The sequence below is a fragment of the Nelumbo lutea genome, chromosome 1 (assembly GCF_056320005.1).
Source record: "Nelumbo lutea isolate HS-2025 chromosome 1, American lotus-T2T, whole genome shotgun sequence".
NCBI lineage: Eukaryota > Viridiplantae > Streptophyta > Magnoliopsida > Proteales > Nelumbonaceae > Nelumbo > Nelumbo lutea.
Genome location: NC_142684.1, coordinates 191,400,049 through 191,422,324, shown reverse-complemented (window position 1 = coordinate 191,422,324; position 22,276 = coordinate 191,400,049). Strand labels below are relative to the sequence as shown.

General features: G+C 46.5%; 1 pseudogene; it reads left to right on the top strand.

Moving 5' to 3' along the window:
• The first annotated feature begins 62 nt into the window (after window positions 1-62).
• LOC148880044 (BTB/POZ domain-containing protein At1g63850-like) lies at window positions 63-22,156 on the top strand (annotated as a pseudogene).
• The last annotated feature ends 120 nt before the right edge of the window (window positions 22,157-22,276 follow it).

Sequence of the window (22,276 nt, the reverse complement as noted above, 5' to 3'; positions counted from 1 at the left end):
TTAGCTTTCCATTGAAATCTGCCGTTGCAATATTTTTTAATCTCCATACTACTCTTGCAATAAGGACAATCGGGAGAAAAACAATGTTAATCTTCTCCGACCTCAACATCACGATAATCCCTTCTACATCAGATTCCTTCACATTTCTCTTCTTTCCCTTCCCCTGTCTCTCCTCCCCTTTATTCTTCTCGTTTTCCTCTGTTTTCTATTCCTCTCGGCCATAGCCGCCACAGCTCATTGCGGATAGAGAAGAACCATTGTCCTCTTGAATTGATCTGATTCATTTGCCAAGAGATGATGTTAGGAGGTCCCAAGAAGAGACAACGGGTGGGAAGTAGCAGTCACCTCTCCACCTTCGCTGATATCGAATCCCCCAGGCCCGATGACACCCTAACTGAGATCTCCCAGAAACCCTTAGGGCTTCACCATCTCCACGTTCCTTCGTCTTCCTGTAACTTCAACGACCCCTCCAACGTTGATGTCATTCTCCACCTATACCTCGAATCCTCCCCTTTCGGTCCAAACCCCGACTTAATATCCTCTGTCGGTTCTGTTAATGAGGATGACATTCAGCTCCACCTCCACTCTGATATCCTCCGTCGCTCTAAATACTTCTCCGCTCTTTTGTTCAATCGATGGAAGAGGAAGTCCGTGACGATTCATCAGATGATTTGGATGGGATTCTCTGCCTCAATTTGAAAGCTGCACATTCTATTGGATCCATCCACTCCCATCTCACGGTCCTCCATCTCCTTTATACCAATGATTTCTCCACTATCATTGATAGTGCCTCCTACGCTCTAGCAATCCTTCTAGTCACCCTTGAGCTCCTCTTCGAGGACTGCATTAGAGCTTGTGTTTGATTCCTTGAAGTTGTACCATGGAGTGAAGAGGAAGAAAATATGGTTCGAAGTTTAATTCCTAATGGAGGGTGATTTGGCCTGACCTCATAATGGGGGGACATGTGGACATGACTCGACATAAGTGACAACTCGGCATGATAGCCTGGCCGCAACTCGGCGTGATGAGCTCGCTAGAACCCAGCCTGATAGCTCGGCATGGGTAGCAGCTCGCTACAAGGTGGTATTTAGGTTACCCCGAGCTCTCTCCCAAAGGGGGAAAACTCCGAGGTCTCTCCATGTGAGGAGCCCTGAGCTCCTCCCAAGTGAGGAGTCCCCGAGCTCCTCCTCAGTAAAGAGCCCCCGAGCTCCTCCTCAAGAAGGGAGCACCCCGATCTAAGATCCCTGGGTAAGGAACATCCCGAACTCAAGGGAAAGAGGGTAATTGATCTCACACTATTTACACTCTTAGCTCTCCTTGTATTCTCTGCAATACTCTCTCAGAGTTCTAACTTGATCATTGGAGTGTTCCCTGGGAGTCATTCTCCATCTCAGGTAGTCCGTTTCCAGCTAGGAGCCAGGCCACCGCCAGTTAGGAGTGATTGGGTCGCGCTACATCATTTGGTGCCGTTTGTGGGAAAGCTTCAAAAAGCCTTCCACCAAAACTTTGTAGACTTCAGTTCTCATGGCTTCCTCCAGCAATGCCGAACAAAGTGTAGAAATGAACACCGCCGGAGAGCAACTCCAGATCCAAGTGGTGTGTATTGGACTGTTCACTGTCGCCCTCTCTGCGGATGGAGTTCCCATTCTGAACGTGCCTCAGACAATGGCACCCGTGAACGCTCCACTCCCTTCCACGGTTGGAACAACCTTCACCGAACCCTCCCTTGTTCCTTCGGTGACCGCCCAAAACCAGCTTGAAGACCCGGTGCAATGCATGCGAGCTTTGCAAGCTCAGATGCAACAGGTCCGGTAGTTCCAACTATATCAGTAACAAGTGCTGCACCAGTTTCTTAGCATCACTACCAGCAACAGTTTCCTCCGCTACCTCAGACCCAGTAGCCGCTTCCTCCTCGACATCTGGCCGTGCAACAAACTAGGCCTCGCCGTCAGAACGAACGTCCTTCTCGCTGAGGAGAGACCTCTCAGACCCAGAATCCTCTCAAGAGTCAAGTTTCATCCCACGGGAGGAAGGAAAGACTAGTTACCCCGGCCTCGCCGCGTGCAGTCAGGTCGGGAGGGTCCCAGCATACCAAACCCGCATCACCTCAGCTTTCCATGTTCTTGGCCCCGGTTGTGGAGAACCGGTTCGAGGTCTTGGCCACAAACTCCAGGCAAGATCCCTCTATCCGCAACCATCACCAGCAATCTGTCCCCCTCCTTGCGAAAACTATGCCCAACAATACCGAGGCCAGCAACACCAATGCGAAGCCCGCAAAAAAGCAGCAGAGGCGTCGCCAAGCTCGCCAAACTGCAACACACAACCTGCCCGAGCTCAAGGTTAAGGAAAAAGTAAGCTCGGGCGAAGTGAAAGCCACTCCGCTCCTCTTTGTACCATCCCCTCTGTCTCTAGAACTCTTGGTCGTCCCAATGCCCAAGGACTTCAAACTACCTCCCCTGGACAAATATGACGGATCGTTCGACCCAAATAACCATGTTGATGCCTTCCAATCACAGATGCACTTGGGAAGGGCCAGAGAGTCCGGCATGTGCGTGGCTTTCTCCACCACTTTCAAAGGAGTTGCCTGCACATGGTACAGAAACCTGGCTCCCAGGTCAATAAGAAGCTGGGCGCAGTTCGTGCAAGTCTTTACCTCCCATTTCGTCACCAGCAAGCGGTGTCCGAGAACCCAGGAGAGCCTCCTTGGTATAGTCCAGAGGGAAGGAGAGTCTATCCGCAGTTATATCAAGCGGTTCAATGACGCTTGTTTACTGATACCCGACCTGAAACCCGCAGCTCGGCTTACTGCGGCCAAGAGAGGCATCACACACAAAAACTTCAAGTGGCACGTAGTTGTTAATCGGCCCAAGACGGTAACTGATTTCCTCAAGCTTGCAGACTAGTTTATAGGGATAGAGAAGGAAATCAACCAGAAGGGTGAGCAGATCCCTGAAAAATGAAAAAGAGAAGCCGAGTCCTCGACCCAGGGGGGCAACAACAAGAAAAAGGATCTAGCTCGGGGGGCAAGGCCAGGTCAGCCTTTCCGAGCTCCACCAGTAGAGAGGACAAACTACATGCCCCTGAACGTGAAGCGGCCGAGATCCTTATGGCGATCAAGGATGCCCCGTACGTAAAGTGGCCACCGTGGTTGAAAGGGAACCCTAATGTAAGGAATAAGAATTTGTATTGTAACTTCCATAAAGATCACAATCATAGTACTGAGAGTTGTAAAAACCTCCGCTACGAGATAGAGGAGCTCATCCGTCATGGATACTTAAGAAACTTTGTACATAATAATAATAATAATAATAATAATAATAATAATAATAATAAAGCAGGTCGGCAGGGGGAACAAAGTAGGGATGCTCCCGAATCCAGTAGCAGGCAAGCAAAGCAGCCGCAAAGGCAGCCCTTGGAAGAGAGATCAGTTCGGGGGACTTGTTAGACAGTTTTTGTATGCCCTTAACTTCAATCAAAATGATGTACTTTATGAGTTTATTGTAAATGAATAAAAGTGCATATCTGATTCATGTTCCCTTGGTATGTTTCTATGTAATACCCTTAAACTGGACACTTAATGAGACTCGTGTTAGTTTAGAATGTTCACAGCCAGTGGGTCGGTCTGTGGAGACCTATCCCGACAAGGCTGACACTGTGGTGCCACCAAGTCGTTGGGGTGGCTTGTCTCAGCTACCAGGGTGAGACCCTAGGCACACATAGTGTGGGATTAATTGAATCTTTGAACTGGACCAGATTTCCAGTATTGCCCTGGACCTTAGAGATTGATGGGCAAATCTGGAAAGTTACACCCGACCCCTAGACTCGATTATGATACTGCACTAGGTGTCGGATTGGGCTGTCTTTGATGTAGCAATCAGTGAAATCCTTAGCGGGGGTCAAAACCCGGGTATGTTGGGACAGTTTGAGAATTCATCTGAGTGGGTGATCATAGTGACAGGATCAGTCCCTTTGTCGGACAAAGGTAATGATCGGGGATGCACTCTCACTGATGGAAATCAAGACTGCTGGCAGCCGATTTCAATCGTTGAGATTTGTTTTGCAAAATATATTTTATATGAGATATAAAAGTATATATATTATGGTTTCGAAATGTTTGCAAATAGGTTTTAATTCATGGAATCCATACTTGAGAGAGTGCAACACTGTTCCTTGCAGCCGAGGGAGAGGTCCTCTCTTGTCGGGCAATATATGATCATTATGGGCTGAGAGGTTAAGTGTAAGACCATTGAGGATAATACCTGATGGGTTAATCTTGCTTCTGCCCACAGTCCCTGGGTGTTACAAGGTGGCTTGGCCCAGAGACCACTTAGGGTAAGTGTTGGGCCCATAGAGCCCATCTGATGGGTTTCAGGGGGTGCACTGTCCATAACAGTGTATTCGGCCAGGCCTTGTAACAAAGGCCGGGTTGAACCCATGTGGCTGATGTGTAGATCAATGTTTGGTTCCCACGCCATACAAGGAAGCCCAACTGGGCAACAGTTTGGAATGCTTAATGAATACATAACCCTAAATGGGCCTTAAGCCCATTTCGAACTGGGCTAATTTGATTAGTCTTTAAGGGGCGAATCTTCATTCCTTGGGAGAAATCAAGATTGGATCTTGATTTCAATCTTTTGGAGAAAAGATTGGTAGGAGTTGTATTCACAAGTCATCCAGGTGATTCTTGGGAAGAATCAAGTTCTTAGGAAGAACACTGCTGATTCTACTCCACCTTGCACTGCGCCATCTTCAGTGGGAGCTGTTTTTGGTTTCTACCTTGGGCGTGAACACCTCCATGGAGAGATATTGTTTCTCTGTATCAGGTATTATCTCTCTCTCTCCTCCTTTTGGTTCAGATTTGGTTCAGTTTATGGTTCAAGAATGATCATTGAAAATATGATTTTCTAAATAGGGAATTCAATTCCCAGTTGAAGGGAGAGAAATTTTTTTTGAAATTTGCCCCATTTATTCCACAATCTTGGGCATCCATGTGATGGATTTCCTATCCCTTTAGTGGTATCAGAGCCAGGGTTCAAATATTGAATCATTATGTTTCAGATCTGAACCTGCGCACATAGGGAGAAGGCGTTCTACCCAATTTGCGCAGATATGGGTTTTGGGAAATTTGTTCCCAAAACAGATGGGCAAATAATCTTAAATTAATTTTAAATAAATCTAATTATTATTTAGAATAGTTCTTTATAATTTTCTTGATTTATGGGCTGTTCATACAAGAGGAGATCGAAATCTTGGTTTGCGTAGGGAGAACTGCAAGATTTGCAGTTTATTGAATTTATTTATTACATTTGGTCTGTAAATAATTTTTTTTTAATTTTTAGACGCAATGTATTGGCGTTCGATCTGATGTAATAATTAATAGAAATAGGATTTCTATTTATTTTTAATTTTGGATCGAAGATGGCGGCGCAGAGAAGGAGATTTCGCAGATGGGAGATTCGCTATCTGCGATTTGCAGTTTAAGAAACTGCAATCTGTGATCTAACCTCTATTTTGCAGATGGAGTGTGCAAACAGCCCTGATTAACTGATTTTTGCTTTTCTTTTATCAGTTATTTAATTTTAGATTATTTTCTTGAATTAAGGATTTAATTAAAAATCAAACCCTAGACCCATTTGAACCAAGGTTGGTTCAAACTCTTTGGACCAATTCTAGGGTTTAATCAATGCTGAAATTAAGCCCTAATTTTTCCCAAAAATGGGCCTGAGGATTGATATTTAATTAAATGGTTAATTCGGCCCAACCTATAAAGGCCCAGTTTTAAATAGTTAAAACTGCAAAAAGCCCACTTTAAAGGATAAAGCTATATGGGCCGAACTGGGTAACCCTAATTCATCCCATATACCTAGATAATATTAATGGTTAATATTATGGATTTTAACGGGCTTCCAATGGGCCTTACAGATAATTAATTGATTGGATCAATTTATCCCTACATGAGATGTATGGATGTGTGATGTTCTGTGTACATGGGCCATAAGTACTTGGCCCATGCTCATTCGACAGTGGCTCTTGTACACACCATGGCTGAATGCACATCATTGCCATGGTGTCCCTTTTGGTCATTGGATGACTTCCCTTAGTGGTGGGCCCCACATCTCATCAAGAGGTTACGTGCGGAACCCTAGCTGATTTAAGGCCCACCGAAATCTGGTTTATGAAAATCAGTGGGAGCCACTTTGGTTTGACCTAAATCAAACTAGGGCGTAATTTTTTGTTCCCTCCAGCTAATATGAGTGCAAGTGATAGGGAGATTCATATGATGAACTCTTTGAAGGCCTTCCATCATTAGCATGAGGATGGGTCCTTTAGTAATGAGGAAACACACCAGAAAATGGGCTATCCATTTGTTGTTGGGCTTGTCTGAGTGTTTCATAAGATGATAGGGGCATCATAGACCGATGTGGGAGGGGCTTCACCAGAAAATGGGAACTCTCTCGCGGTACCTTGGCGTTCACGAATATGATGGGTGAGCACTTACTGGACAGAAAGGTTTACCTGAAAATGACTCTGAACCTTGTCTGACAGAGGCCAAAGGGAAAACTCATATGATGAGTAAATATGATCCTTCACAGAAAGGTGGTGGGGTTATGCAGCTGAAACAGTTGGCTCCATGCACCCTATGTGATTTCCCACATTTCCAGAGACAACTTGTAGTCTCCGTCACTGAGAAAGGAGGAAAATCTCAGAGATGAATAAATAGAGATGGATCATAGATTAAAAGCCATATCTATGAAATGAACATGAATTAAATTAGGTTGTGGAATGATGTTTGCTCTTTTATCAGAAAATGGCAAACCGATCTTTTGCAAAGCTTCTTGATGACAACAAGCTTAAGGGCCCAAACTACGCCGACTGGTACAGGAACCTTATGCTGGTCTTAGCTTCAGAAAAGCTGGACAAAGTGGCAAAGAATCCTACCCCAGAGCGTTCGGGAGATAGGGCTTCTAAGGCCTGAAGGATAGACTATCAGGAATGGGAGGAGAAAAACTCCCTAGCCCGGTGTTACATCATCGCCTCCTTGGACAACCCAATACAGAGGCAGTTCGATCAGATCGAACTTGCCAAGGACATATTGGACAGCCTGAGGACGATGTATGAAGAGCAGAATCATTATACTCGGAAAAAGGTCTCGAAGCAGTTCATGACCACTCAAATGTCCAAGGGCCAACAAGTTCACGACCATTGTCTTCGGATGATGGGTTACATCAACGAACTGGAGGCTCTTGGATCCGGGCTGGACCTCGCAACCCAGATAGATGCTATCCTTAATTCTTTGCCTCCTTCCTTTAATCCGTTCATCATGAATTATAACATGAACAAGCTGAATGTCAGCTTGCAAGAGCTCAACAATATGTTGCAAAGAGCTGAAGAACTGATCAAAAGGATGAGCCTGTAGCTATGCTTGTTGAAGCTAGCAAAACGGGCAAGAGAAAGAGGAAGGCAAAGAAGCCTCAGAAGAAAGCCACTAAGAGCAAAAGGCAGAAGAAAGACAAAGCATCAGATGCCTGTCACTTCTGCAAAAAGACCGACCACTGAAAAGAAATTGTTCTGCCTACCAGGAATCCAAGAAAGGTAATTTCGAAACTTGTGTTATAGAAACCAATTTATTGGTAGCTTCTGCGTCCTGGTGTATTGACTCCGGGGCTTCAACTCATGTGTGTAACTCACTGCAGGGGTTCAAGGTAAGCAGAAGGCTGAGTGAAGGAGAAGTCACTCTCTACTTGGGGACTACTGCAACTGTTGCAGCCGCGGCAATGGGAACCGTGGAGTTAATTTTTAGAGAAGAAAAAATTGTACTCAAAGATTGTCTTTATGTACAAAACTTAAGAAGAAATTTGATTTCTGTTTCAAAACTGTGTGCAGATGGTTATTCTGTCTTCTTTAGTAATACGATTACTATTAAAAGAAATAACAGATTCATCGCATACGGGGAACTAAAGGACGGTCTCTATGTTCTACATCATTCTCTAGAAACTAACATAACCGAAACTACGTCGGCTGAAATCCCCAAGAAGAGAGCCCGTGATACAGTTAATCCCATGTGTCTGTGGCATTACCGACTTGGCCACATTGGTGTTGACCGAATCACAAGGTTGGTAAAGGATGGTCCTTTGGATTTTCTAACTGTAGAAGATCTTCCCACTTGTGAGCCTTGCCTACAAGGCAAGATGATGAAACGACCATTTAACGGTAAGCCTGAAAGATGTACAGGCACACTTGACCTAATACATACTGATGTATGTGGTCCCTTGAGTGTTAGGACACGGAATCAACACGTGTATTTCATCACCTTCACAGATGATTTCTCACGATATGGTTACGTGTACCTAATGAGACACACGTCTGAATCCTTTGAAAAGTTCAAAGAGTTTAAACAAGAGGTCGAGAAACAGTTGGGGAGAGAAATTAAAGCCCTTCGATCTGATCGAGGTGGCGAATATCTCTCTGACGAGTTCAAGGACTACTTAAAGGACAATGGGATAGTATCACAATTAGCTCCTCCTGCTACACCACAACTTAACGGTGTTTCAGAGAGGAGGAATAGGACCTTATTTGATATGGTCCGGTCACTTCTCATACACTTAGAGTTACCCACATCCTTTTGGGGTTACGCATTAGAGACTGCAATTTACGTGCTGAATCGGGTTCCAACCAAATCGGTTCTGAACACTCCATATGAACTTTGGACCAGAAAGAAACCAAGTGTCAGACACTTGAAGATTTGGGGTTGTCCTGCACACGTTAAAAGAACGAGTGCAGATAAGTTGGAATCCAAGACCAGTTGTTGCCTATTTGTAGGCTACCCAAAAGGCTCTGTAGGTTACATTTTCTATGACCCAAGTGAGCAGAAAGTGTTCTGCAGTTGAAATGCCCAGTTCTTGGAGACCGATTACATCCTGGACACCCATCGTCAGGAAATTGTTCTTGATGAGGAGAGCTTAGGAGCAGTGGGAGATGTCCCACAAGTTCAAGGTAGTGACCAACCTAGAAGATCCACTCGGGTATCCAGACCACCAGTCCGTTATGGTTATGACCAGGATAGTTATCTGGTGGAAACCTTGACTAGTGAGGAGAATCCTGTGACTTACGCGGAAGCTATGTTGGACATAGATTCCCAGAAGTGGGTGAAGGCCATGAGAGCAGAGATGGACTCAATGGATACCAATGGAGTCTGGACTCTAGTAGATCCGCCCTTCGGGGTAAAAGCAATCGGTTGCAAATGGATTTACAAGAGGAAGAAGGGCCCCGATGGTAGAGTTGAGACCTTCAAAGCTCGTCTGGTGGCGAAAGGGTACACTCAGAAAGAGGGCATCGATTATGAGGAAGCCTTTTCGCCTGTGGCCATGCTTAAATCCATTAGGATCCTCCTAGCTGTAGCAGCATACCATGATTATGAGATTTGGCAAATGAATGTTAAAACTGCATTCCTAAATGGAGATCTTACTGAAGATATCTATTTGCAGCAGCCGCAAGGCTTCATAGCTGCGGGTCAGGAAAACATGGTATGTAAACTTAATAGATCCATTTATGGACTTAAGCAATCTTCTAGAAGTTGGAACATCCGTTTTGACTCTGCCGTCAAATCGTTTGACTTCGAGCAGAATTCGGATGAACCCTGTGTTTACAGGAAGTACAATGGATAAGGTTACCTTCTTGGTTCTGTATGTAGATGACATTCTACTCATTGGGAATGATGTAGGAATGCTGATTACGATGAAAGTATGGCTTTCACAGCAATTCTCCATGAAAGATCTTGGAGAGGCCTCCTATAATAGGATTATCCCAATCTACCTACATTGACAAAATAGTCAAAAGATACAGTATGAAAAACTCCAAGAAAGGAAATGTTCGTTTCAAGCATGGAGTCACTCTCTCCAAGAAGATGTCTCCCAAGACTTCTGAGGAGATTGATGGCATGAAAGATGTTCCCTATGCCTCTACCGTGGGGAGCATCATGTATGCAATGCTGTGCACTCGCCCCGACATTGCTCAAGCAGTGAGTGTAGTAAGCAGATTTTAGGCCAACCTAGGGCAGGAGCATTGGACTGCTATGAAAAACATACTTAAGTACCTTCGAAGGACAAAAGAGTTTTGTCTAGTATTCGATGGTAGCTCACTACAAATCCAAGGATGAAAAACATCCTATGTTTTCACAATAGGATCGTGTGTTGTTTGCTGGAAAAGCAGCAAACAGTGGTCCACTGCAGACTCCACGACCGAGGCCGAGTACATTGCCGCAAGTGAGGCTGCCAAAGAAGCCGTGTGGATGAAGAAGTTCGTTCATGAGTTGGGAGTAGTTCCGTCTAGCACATCACCCATCCCATTGTTGGGTGACAACAATGGAGCTATTGCTCAGGCTAAGGAGCCACGAGCCCACTCGAAGTCGAAGCACATCGAGAGGAAGTACCATGTACTGAGGGAGATTGTTGGTAGAGGGGACGTCTTGATTCAGAAGGTGGCGTCAGTGGAAAATGTAGCAGACCCATTGACAAAGCCACTATCACAGAAAGTGTTTGAGAAACACGTGGAAAGCATGGGACTCCGGCTAGTACCTGATTGGACCTAAGGGCAAGTGGGAGCTGTTAGACAGTTTTTGTATTCCCTTAGCTTCAATCAAAATGATGTACTTTATGAGTTTATTGTAAATGAATAAAAGTGCATATTTGATTCATGTTCCATTGGTATGTTTCTGTATAATACCCTTAAATTGGACACTTAATGAGACTCGTGTTAATTTAGAATGTTCACAACCAGTGGGTCGGTTTGGGGAGACCTATCTTGACAAGGCTGACATTGTGATTCCACCAAGTCGGTTGGGGTGGCTTGTCTTAGCTACCAGGGTGAGACCCTAGGCACACATAGTGTGGGATTAATTGAATCTTTGAACTGGACCAGATTTCCAGTATTGCCCTGGACCTTGGAGATTGATGGGCAAAACTGGAAAGTTACACCCGACCCCTAGACTCGATTATGATACTGCACTAGGTGTCGGATTGTGCTGTCTTTGATGTAGCAATCAGTGAGATCCTTAGCGGGGGTCAAAACCTGGGTATGTTGGGATAGTCTGAGAATTCATCTGAGTGGGTGATGTGTACATCAATGTTTGGGTCCTACGCCAAACAAGGAAGCCCAACTAGGCAGCAGTTTGGAAGGCTTAATGAATACATAACCCTAAATGGGCCTTAAACCCATTTCGAACTGGGCTAATTTGATTAGTCTTTAAGGGGCGAATTCTGAGATAAGATCAGGTGATAGGATTGGGCCCACACCCTATCCACTCAAAGAATCCAAGATCTAAATGAGATTTAGATTTGGAAACTTCCTAATTAGATTATGAACTGGCTGATCTAATCTGCAGATAAGATAAGGATTATCCCTTATCTTAAAGGGACTTCTAATCCAGATATGATTTGGATTAGCAACTCCTAATGGGATTAGGAGCTGATCCCTTTAAGTCTATAAAAGGAAGAGGGGGCGGTAGCCTTTAGACATTCAACACACACTCAACAACAACAAATAGTCTTGTCTTCAGAGCTGAGATCACAGAAGAGAGAATTATGCACCCTGCAAATACTCTCTAGTCGCCTCCTTCCTGCAGCTGCTGCCTATAGCAGTTCGATCTTCATTCCTTGGGAGAAATCAAGATTGAATCTTGATTCCAATCTTTTGGAGAAAAGATTGGTAGGAGTTGTATTCACAAGCCGTCTAGGTGATTCTTGGGAAGAATCAAGTTCTTAGGAAGAACACTGCTGATTCTGCTCCACCTTGCACTGCGCCATCTTCAGTGGGAGCAGTTTTTGGTTTCTACCTTCGGCGTGAACTCCTCCATTGAGAGATATTGTTTCTCTGTATCAGGTATTATCTCTCTCTCCTCCTTTTGGTTCAGATCTGGTTCAGATTATGGTTCAAGAATGATCTTTGAAAATATGATTTTCTAAATAGGGAATTCGATTCTCAGTTGAAGGGAGAGAAAATTTTTTTGAAATTTGCCCCCTTTATTCCGCAATCTTGGGCATCCATGTGATGGATTTCCTATCCCTTCAGGACTATCCATGTGATCGTCAGAGGATCGATCATCACGGGCTCCACCTCGGCTACAACTCGGACATCAGCTGGGAATCGAAGTCAAGCGTGTCTTCGTCGACTCCGGTAGTTTGGTCGACTTTCTTTTCAAAGCGGCATTCGACAAGCTTCAGCTCCAAGAAAGCAACCTCAAGCCCTCAAAGAAAGGCAGACAACGATCTGCTGATTTGGACATGAAGCGGCTCAAAGCGGCTATGCAGCCCTTCAATTTTCGAGGTGGTCTCATATATAGGATGGCCTTAATTTTATCCAGGTTGGCCTCAATGCCACGCCGATTGACGATGTACCTTAGGAATTTACCCAAGGTGACACCGAAAACACACTTGTTCGAGTTTAACTTCATATTAAATTTACGCAAAAACTCAAAAACAAAATGCAAATCTTTTATTAAATCATTTGAAGACTGAGTTTTGACGACCATGTCATCTACATTACAATCTATTTTCTTGTCGATTAACGGCTCAAACAATTTATTTACAAGTCTTTGGAATGTTGCCCCGACATTTTTCATTCTGAAGGGCATGACCTTGTAGCAGTACAGGCTGAGCTCAGTTATGAAGGTTGTCTTTTCTTCGTCAGTTGGGTCCATCCTGATCTGGTTGTAGCCCGAATAGGCATCTAAGAAGCTCAGCAACTCATGCCCTAAGGTCGCGTCCACTAGACGGTCGATCCTGGGGAGTGGGAAGCAGTCCTTTGGGCAAGCTCGGTTCAGGTCAGTATAATCGATGCACATGCGCCATTTACCGTTAACCTTTTTTACCAAAACAGGGTTGGCCACCCAGCTCGGGTAATGGACTTCCCTGATAAAGTCGGCTGCGAGGAGCTTCCCGACCTCCTCATCAATTGCTCTCCAATGCTTCAGGGTTAAGGTGCGTTTCTTCTATCTAACGGGCCTAACTATAGATGATGATTGGGTCTATACCGGGCATCTCTGTCACGGACCATGCAAAAACATCTAAATTTTCAAATAAAAAACTTACCAGTTGGGATCGCAGAGGCTCCTCGATTGAACCGCTGATCTGGAGTGTTCGTGTTGGGTCCTCTATCGAAGTTGGGATGGAGACAGTCTCTTCTGTGGGTGCAGCTCGCTCCTCGCACTCCTCCGAAGGTCGCTCCAACTCGAGGTCGTCTGCCACCTTGGCTTTCCCTTTGAGGGCGGCGACGTAGCACTTGCGAGGCTCAAGCTGATCGCCTTGCGCCACCACAACTCCGAAGTTCGTAGGGAACTTCATCACCAGATAGTAGGTAGGACCACCGCACGTAGGGCGTGGGTGATGGGCCGACCTATTATGGCGTTGTACGGGGAAGGAGTCGCGACCACCAAGTTAGCAAAGTGTTGCAGGCAGCAGAGATGAGATATCCAGAGATTGAAAAATTGGCATATACTCTAGTTATTGCAGCTCTAAAGCTTCGCCAGTATTTTTAGGCTCATACTATCGTCGTCCTCACCAACAAGCCTTTGAGGCAAGTCTTGCTCAAGCCCTAGGTCTCTGGTAGGCTGACAAAGTGGCCATCAAGCTCAGTGAATACGACTTCCAGTACAAACCGCGAACTGCTATCAAGGCCCAAGCCTTAGCTGACTTTGTCGCGGAATGCACTTTCAACACCGAAGTCCCGAGGTCAGTCGAGCCCGAGTATGAGCCCGAGGTTCCCAGGCCGGTTGAGCTCAACCACTGTGAGGCAGCAACTAGTGCGGCTTCTCTCCTAGTTAGATTGAACCCAAGCTGGGATAAGGAGCCTTGGATCCTTCATGTGGATGGCTCATCCAACTAGCAGGGCAGCGGAGCTAGAATCGTTCTGAATGGGCCAAGCAGGGTGAAACTGGAGTATGCGTTACGATTTGAGTTCGTGGCGACCAATAATGAAGCGGAGTACGAGGGGTTAATAGCCGGGCTGGCTCTAGCAAATGAAGTGAAAGCCAAGCACATCATCATCTGTAGTGATTCTCAGCTCGTGGTCAACCAAGTTACTAGTGAATATGAAGCATGTAGATGTTAGACAGTTTTGTATGCCCTTAGCTTCAATCGGATTTGATGTACTTTTGTTATTTAGTGGAAATAAATTAAAGTGCATGTTTGATTCATGTTGTTTGGTATAATTCTGTGTAAGACCCTAAAACTGGACACTTATAGAAACTTGTATTAATTTTAAATGTTCACAGCCATTGGATAAGTCTGGGGAGATTTATCCTGCCAAGGCTGATACTGATGTGCCACCAAGTGTTGGGATGGCTTGTTTCAGCCATCAAGGTAAGACCCAAGGCACATGCAGTATGGGATTGCTTGAACCCTTGAACCGGACCAGATTTCTAATATTGCCCTAGACCTTGGAGACAGATGGGCAAAACTGGAAAGTTACACTTGACCCCTAGACTCAATTATGACACATCACTAGGTGTCGGATCAGACTGTCTTTGATGTGTCAATCAGTGAGATCCTTAGTGGGGGTCAAAACCTAGACATGTTGGGGCAGTCTGAGAATTCATCTGAGTGAGTGGGCATAGTGATAGGATCAGCCCCTTTGTCGGACAATGGTAATGATCGGGAATGCACTCTCTCTGATGGAAACCAAACTGCCAGTAGTTGATTTCAATCGTTGGAATTTTGTTTTGCAAAATTAATATTATATATATATATATATGTGTGTGTATATGTACGGTTTCAAAAAGATTTGCAAAAGGTTTTAAATCCCGGGATCCATGTGAGTGGAGAGTGCGGCACTGTTCCTTGCAGCCGAGTGAGAGGTCTTCTCTTGTCGGGCAGTGCTTAATCATTAAGGGCTGAGAGGTTAAGTGTAAGACCATTTAGGATAATACCTGATGGGCTAATCTTACACCTGCCCATAGTCCCTAGGTTTTTATAAGATGGCTTGGCACAGGGACCACTTAATGTAAGTGTTGGGCCCATAGGGTCCATGTGATGGGCTCAAGGGGTTCACTGGGCTTTCTAGTGAATTCGGCTAGGCCTTGTAACAAAGGTTGGGCCGAACACATGTGGCTGATGTGGAGATCAATGCTTGGGTCCCACGCCATACAAAGAAGCCCAACTGGGCAGTAGATTGGAAACTGGTTAAACACTGAACACTTAATGGGCCAAAAGCCCATTTTGAACTGGGCTGATATGATCACCTGTTCATGGGGCGAATCTGAGATCAATGTTAGTAAAAGGATTGGGTCTTTAACCTTATCCACTCTAAGAGACCAAATTCAAATTAGATTTGAATCTGGTAACCTCCTGATAAGATCAGGAGTTAACTAACTTAATCTGCAGATAGGATTAAGATTAACCCCTATCCAAATACTGATTTGGATTGGGATAACTCCCAAAATATTGGGAGGTTTCTTAATCAAGAAGAAAGAGGAGAAAACCCTAGTAGAAATATCAGATTTTGAACTAGGGGTTTGAGTAAGCAAGAAACATATCCTGCGATTTGAGATCAGATCTCTCACAGACTCCAGAGAGAAGAGACAATTCTGCCCTCTTCGTCCTTGGACTTCTCCTCCTTCAGCCGCTGCCACTACCTGTTGGAAGATTGGATCTTTGCAGCAACAGAAAGTCAAGAAATTAGTTCTTGACAACATTCTTGCAAGAAAGACAAAAGGATTCGGTGTTCAAGGTTTCCAGAGGGTTCTTGTGAAGAATCCAGTGTGTAGGACGCACCATGTTGGTTCCATTCCATCCACAGCTATGTCATCTTCAGCAGGAGAGGATCTTGGTTTCTTCTTTGGGCGTGAACACCAACTTTGGGAGATATTGTTTCTCCGGATTAGGTATAATCCTTCCTGTTTCCTTTTGGTTCAGATCTAGTTTAATTTTGGTTCAAAAAGAATCATTGAATAATGTATTCTAAATTTAGGGAATATGATTCCCAGATTGGAAGAAGGTAGGAAAATTTTGAAATTCGCCCCCCCCATTCCGCACCTTTCTTGGCGTCCATTAGATGGATCCTACCATTCTTTCAGTAGACAACCATGATCGCCTACTTAGCTAAAGTCAGAGAGGCTCTGCTCGACTTCTAGTCTCATTTCATCAAGTTAATCCGGAGATCTGAGAATTCTAAGGCCGATGCCCTGTCCCGTTTAGCCAGCACCTGTGATAATACCATGAGAACGATGTATATAGAGAACTTGCCTCGGCCTAGCATTCTCAGGGGGGCAAAGGAGGTCACTCCTGTCGTTCAAGCAAAGCCGAGCTGGATTGATCCACTTGTGAGCTTCTTGCTACATGGGACCCACCCTGTAGATCGCAATGCCGCCAGAAGGGTAGAGCGTCAGGCGGCCAAATACGTCATAATAGACGAACGGCTGTACCGAAGATCTTACATGCTCCTCTATCTGCACTGCTTGCGACCTTCCGAGGCCAAGCTCGTGCTCTGCGACACTCATGAGGGCTTGTGCGGCGGACACTTAGGGGCAGGGCTCTCGCCCAGAAAGCGCTACGACAGGGATACTACTGGCCAACGATGAAGGCAGACACGATCGAGCTCGTCAGGAGATATGACAAGTGCCAAAAGCACACCAACATCCACCACCAACCTGCCGTCGACCTGAAGTATCTCACCAGCCCGTGGCCTTTCACACAATGGTGGATCGATATACTCGGACCATTTCTGAAAGCTACAGGGCAGAGGAGGTTCTTAGTGGTGGTAGTTGATTATTTTACTAAGTGGGTAGAAGTTGAACCTCTCACAACGATCACAACCCGGAACGTGCGGAACTTCTTCTGGAAGAGTATAGTGTGCCATTTCGGACTACCCCAAGTACTGATCTCCAATAATGATAAGCAGTTCGAGGATATTAAATTCTAGAACTGGTGCAAAGGTATGAGAATTCAACAAAATTTCACCCCGGTGGCGCACCCTCAAGCAAACGGCCAAGCAGAGGTCACGAATAGAGCCATTCTCCACGGACTAAAGGCACGCCTCGACCGAGCTAAGGGATTATGGGTATACGAGCTACCCAGTGTACCATGGGCTTATCGGACCACGGTGAAGACCGCAACAGGCGAGACCCCCTTCAACCTCACTTATGGCATAGAGGCAGTCATCCCAGCCGAGATCGAGGTCCCCACGCTACGTCTAGAAGTGTACGATGACAAAGCAAACGAAGATGAGCTATGCACCAACCTCGACCTACTCAACGAGGTACGAGACATCGCATACATTAGAACCGTGGTCTACCAGTAGAGAGTAGCTCGGTACTATAACATCGGGGTCAAGAAGCGGAACCTCCGCGTCAGAGACCTGGCTCTTTGTAAAGTCATGGTGCTTGAGCCCGGTGTTGGTAAGCTCAGGCCAAATAGGGAAGGACCTTACCGAGTCAAGCGGGTGTTCGGGGAAGGAACATGTTTTTGAAACTCTAGAAGGGAAACAAGTACCTCAGGCATGGAATATTGTCAACTTAAGACAATATTACCTATAATTACCGAGCTGAGTGGACCATAAGTTGCTCCCAGGGCCTAAGGGCCAAAAAGCCGAGCTAAGGACCTCGGCGCCCAGTTGCCTTTTTGGCACGGGCGAACTCTAAGAGAGCGGACTATAAGTCGCACCCCAAGCCTAAGGGCTAAAGCTCTGAGCTAACAAAAGACCTCGGCACCACATAAGACCTAGTTGCCTCGTTGGCATGGGATAAGTACATTTAATGCCAAGGCACGAGAAAGTCGGGTGTGAACCCTATGATGCATAGCCTGCCCCATCATACAACTAGTTGAACCCGCTAGGGTCAACCGATGTCAGCTTAAGTAGCCTGGGTGCAGACAGTTCTGGTATATACCCTACTATGTTTCTCACCCCGGTGTACATCCAGAAGTTACCCCTACTAAGTATTGGGAGACAGTTCGGGGTAACAACAGTTGAGAGATCCCCACTTCGGGTACTTGGCTCGATGGCCTGACACTTCGGGGAAACCCCTACACCCATCAGTCCGATCAAAGAAGGATAATGGCAAAAGAAGGTCAAATGCACAACGCTTAGCAAAAGTACAAAGGCTGAGACTATTCATCATCATCTTTGGCAGAAGTCTCCGTAGGAGTGCCAGCTCGGTAGACAGCCTCCTTGATGTCAGCGACTTCCTCCTCCTCCTCAGAGTCTGGGTCCTCGGCGGCTAAGCGGGCTACCTCTCCTATGACTCGCAAGGTAGTGATAGCGCTAACATCGAGTTGTGGGAATTCACGCTTTATCAGCCACTTGCTGAGCTTGAAGCCCTTGCGGTAGGCATCTACCATCACCCCGTCGAACTCCTCTGACTTGACGTAGTCTTGGACAGCCTTGGCCTTGGCCTCCTTCATAGCGCCAAGAAGGATTTAAGTTCGCTCCTTAACGTCAGCTTCGAGGTTCTCGACCTAGCACTTCCAAGTTCCATTCTTCGACTCAAGGCTCTCCACCTTAAGTAGCAACTCCTCCTCGTGCTGCCACTCCTTCTCGCGCCGCAACTCCTTTTTCTTTGACGACAGAGACGTAACTAGCTCCTTCTGAGCCAGCACGTCGCCCTCCAGCCGGTGGATTTTGCCGCAAGATAGTTTCAGATCGGAGTGGGCTGAATCTTTGGCAACCAGAGCTCGCTTTAAATGCTGCTCAGATTGGTAGGATAGGGCGTGCGCGACATTGTTCACCTGCTAAGAGAATGCCAGAGAGCGTCAGTAAAGCAACAATTGTAGAAATTGAAGTCGAAGTGCAACAAGACTTACCACCATGCAGTGGGTAGCCGCTCGAGCTCCGAGCTGAGTGGGTGTTAGCTCGGCCCAACTAGAGACCTCCTCACCACACACAACCCCTTTGCTCTTCTGGAGTCTATACTGTGGGTTCAGAATACTCCGGGCTGGTGCTCGGGCTGATCGCCTGCTTCCCGAAGTAGTGGTAGCAGTCTCAGGAGCGGGCTCCGTAGTTGTCTCGGGAATGGGCTCCACAATCGCCTCGAGCTCTCGAGGTGAGGGGTTCTCCGACTCCTCCAAGTTAATCACTGGAGGAGCATCAACAGGTCGCTCAGCAGGCCGGTCGGGCTCGAGAGTAGAAGCCCTTGGATATTCAATACATGCTCTCTTCGCAGCTCGCTTCTTTCTCCCCTTCATCTTGCCAAAGAGTTTTTCTGCGCTGAATTTCTCCATGCGGCCTGCAACAAGAGTTCGACGTCACTAATACTACAAAAAAGTAGAAATTGGCTACCGAAGGAAAAATACTAACTTTTGACAAGGCGACCTACCGGGACTTAGATTGACCTCGATTAGCTTGTTCTCGATGAGGTAGTCCTTGTAGTCGAAGCTGAGCTCCGCCCAAGATTGAAATACCTCACTTGTTTTCTTGTCCAGCCTAATGCCAGAGTCTTGAATGGGCACCCTCCAGTGAGTAGGGAAGGGCCACCCTGCAGCGTTACGAACTACAAAGTAGTCCCGTTTCCAGGCCGGGACTTTACTAGGAAGTTTGTGTAACAACTTGAAGCCCGGGTAGGGGGAGAGGTAGTAGGTCTGCCTGTGCTCGGGGAGAATGCTAGATGCATTCTTCTTTATTGATAAGATAGAACAAAAAATGTCAAGATCAAGAGGAAGGGCGTAGTCAAAACAAAGGGAAATTGTACCGACCACGTTTTGGACAGAGTTCGGGTGGAGCTGATCTATGGTTACATCGAAGTGATTCAACACTTCAACAATGAGAGGGTGCAGTGGAAGGTGGAGCCCAGCCGCGAGCTGTTCCCCAAAAATTACGATCTCATCATGACCATGTTCCCAAGGGAAGTCACCCGCAGGAAGGTGGTAAGTGTACTCCCTAGGGAGGTTGTATCGAGCTATTAGGCCCCTAAGCCTGTCTACCGTCATGGTAGAAGGACCAAACTTGTCCGATACACGACCTCGATTAGAGGTTGATGTCGGGTTACCCGAGGTCCTCTGCACCTCGTAAGTGGAATGTGCCTTGGAGGCACCTACTTGACCCGAGGTATCCACCTCGGGTTCATTTAAGAGACTGTCAGCTGGAGCCGGGGCACCCACCTCGGGCTCGTCTAAGAGACTGTCGAAGCTATGGTCTGACATAACTACAGACTGAGAAATGGGCTAAAGGAAGCTAACTACGAAATTGAAAAAATAGAAACGAACTGAAAGGAGCTGGGGAGACTCACCAAGGAAACGCAACCAGACTAGGAAAGTTAGACGAGTTGAAGAACCTGAGCTGAGGACTTTTTGCGCGACCTCAAGGTGAATGCTAAGAACTTATGGCCAGAAAAATGACCCAGGACCCTCACTATTTATAGCCACTATGCTCGAGCATCAACGGTTGGACACTCGAACTCCGAGCCAAATCCACCTGTCGTACCGTAAACTCCCCGCGCTGGGTCAAGACCCCTAGCACGGGGAGTGGGGGGCAATTGATGGAGGGTGATTTGGCCCGACCCCATAATGGGGGGACATGTGAACATAACTCGACATAAGTGACAACTCGACATGACAGCCTAGCTGCAACTCGGCGTGATGAGCTCGTTGGAACCCAACCTGATAGCTCGGCACGGGTAGCAACTTGCTACAAGGTGGTATTTAGGTTACCCCGAGCTCTCTCCCAAAGGGGGAGCACTCCGAGGTCTCTCCAAGTGAGGAGCCTTGAGCTCCTCCCAAGTGAGGAGTCCCCGAGCTCCTCCTCAGTAAGGAGCCCCCGAGTTCCTCCTCAGTAAAGAGCCCCCGAGCTCCTCCTCAAGAAGGGAGCACCCCGATCTAAGATCCCTGGGTAAGGAACATCCCGAACTGAAGGCACTTCGAGTAAGCTCGCCAATAGGTTCCTGCCCAAGCCTAAGTAACCGACTCAAAGACTTACTTCAGGAAGAAGCACCCCGATCTAAGATCCATGGGTAAGGAACATCTCGAACTGAAGGCACTTAGGGCAAGCTCGCTAGTAGGTTCCTGCCCAAGCCTAAGTAACCAACTCAAAGACTTACTTCGGGCAGAAGCACCTCGATATGTCAGTAGTAGCTTGGTACCAGATAATTGGTGTATCGCCTGACAACTGTACCTGCCAGATCTGGAGATTGGACCCACGTCTCTGGCCAGGCGGCGTCGTGCTTTCCAAGCGACGTGCCTGCCAGGCTCTGACAAGCGTCCCCTGTCTAGCAGGGTCGTACCCTGCAACGATTATCTATGCCCACTACCTCAAGTCTGGCAGTAACGGCTGCGACAGAGAATTAGTGGCAGTTACGCCAGAATTGACAGGGCATCAGTATAAAAAGGCCTTGATCCTCAAGGGAAAGAGGGTAATTGATCTCGTGCTATCTACACTCTTAGCTTTCCTTGTATTATCTGCAATTCTCTCTCAGAGTTCTAACTTGATCGTCGAAGTGTTCCCGCCGAGCGAGCTCCCCGGGAGTCCTTCTCCATCTCAAGTAGTCCATTGCCTCTAGGAGTCAGGCCATCGCTAGGTAGGAGTGACCGAATCACGCTACATCAATTTCCTTTCTTAAGGAAGAGTAATCTTGGGAGCTTCTTGCCAGGGTTTCTCCCGCCTATAGTGACTCATCGGAGGACATGCTCCATGGCTTGATAATTGCGGCCATTCATAGCTATCCCAACATGGCTTTTGTAAAAGCTTTCGTGGTGAAGCTTCTGAGGGATTTCTCATCGAGGGATTCCGTAAGGAGGATGTTGGATCGAGCATTTGAGACAAGCTTGAAGATTGTCAAGGAGTCGTTGGAAGAGAATTCAAGCCCAGATTTTAGAGGGGATCACAACGAGACAGAGGCAATTCAGCAGTTGAATCTGCATACAACCATGACTAATGGGAGGCATCTACTATGGCTGGTCGAGAGGATGATTGAATTGAGAGTGGCGGATAATGCAGTGAAAGAGTGGAGTGACCAAGCATCATTCACCGCCGATTTGCAGAGGGCATTTCGTGATGATGCATGGGGGAATATAGCTCCAGGCCTTCCAGCTATCATGCTTAGATGCACCTCCAAGCTTGCTAATGTCGTTGCTGTCGGGTCAATTTTAGTTGCTAAGCAGGTACAAGTGCAATTCAGAACTTTGTTGCATGCACACTTATTTTCTATAGAATTGTTGTTCAATCTGCTTTTTAGCTGTAGGTTTCTTGATGTTTTTATATTTTCTACTTTTTTTCATAAACCGGGCAACGCTTGTGTCTGGCGGATAGCGACTAGCTGATCTCTGCCGCCACAATTCTGGTGCGGACACTCAATAGAGAA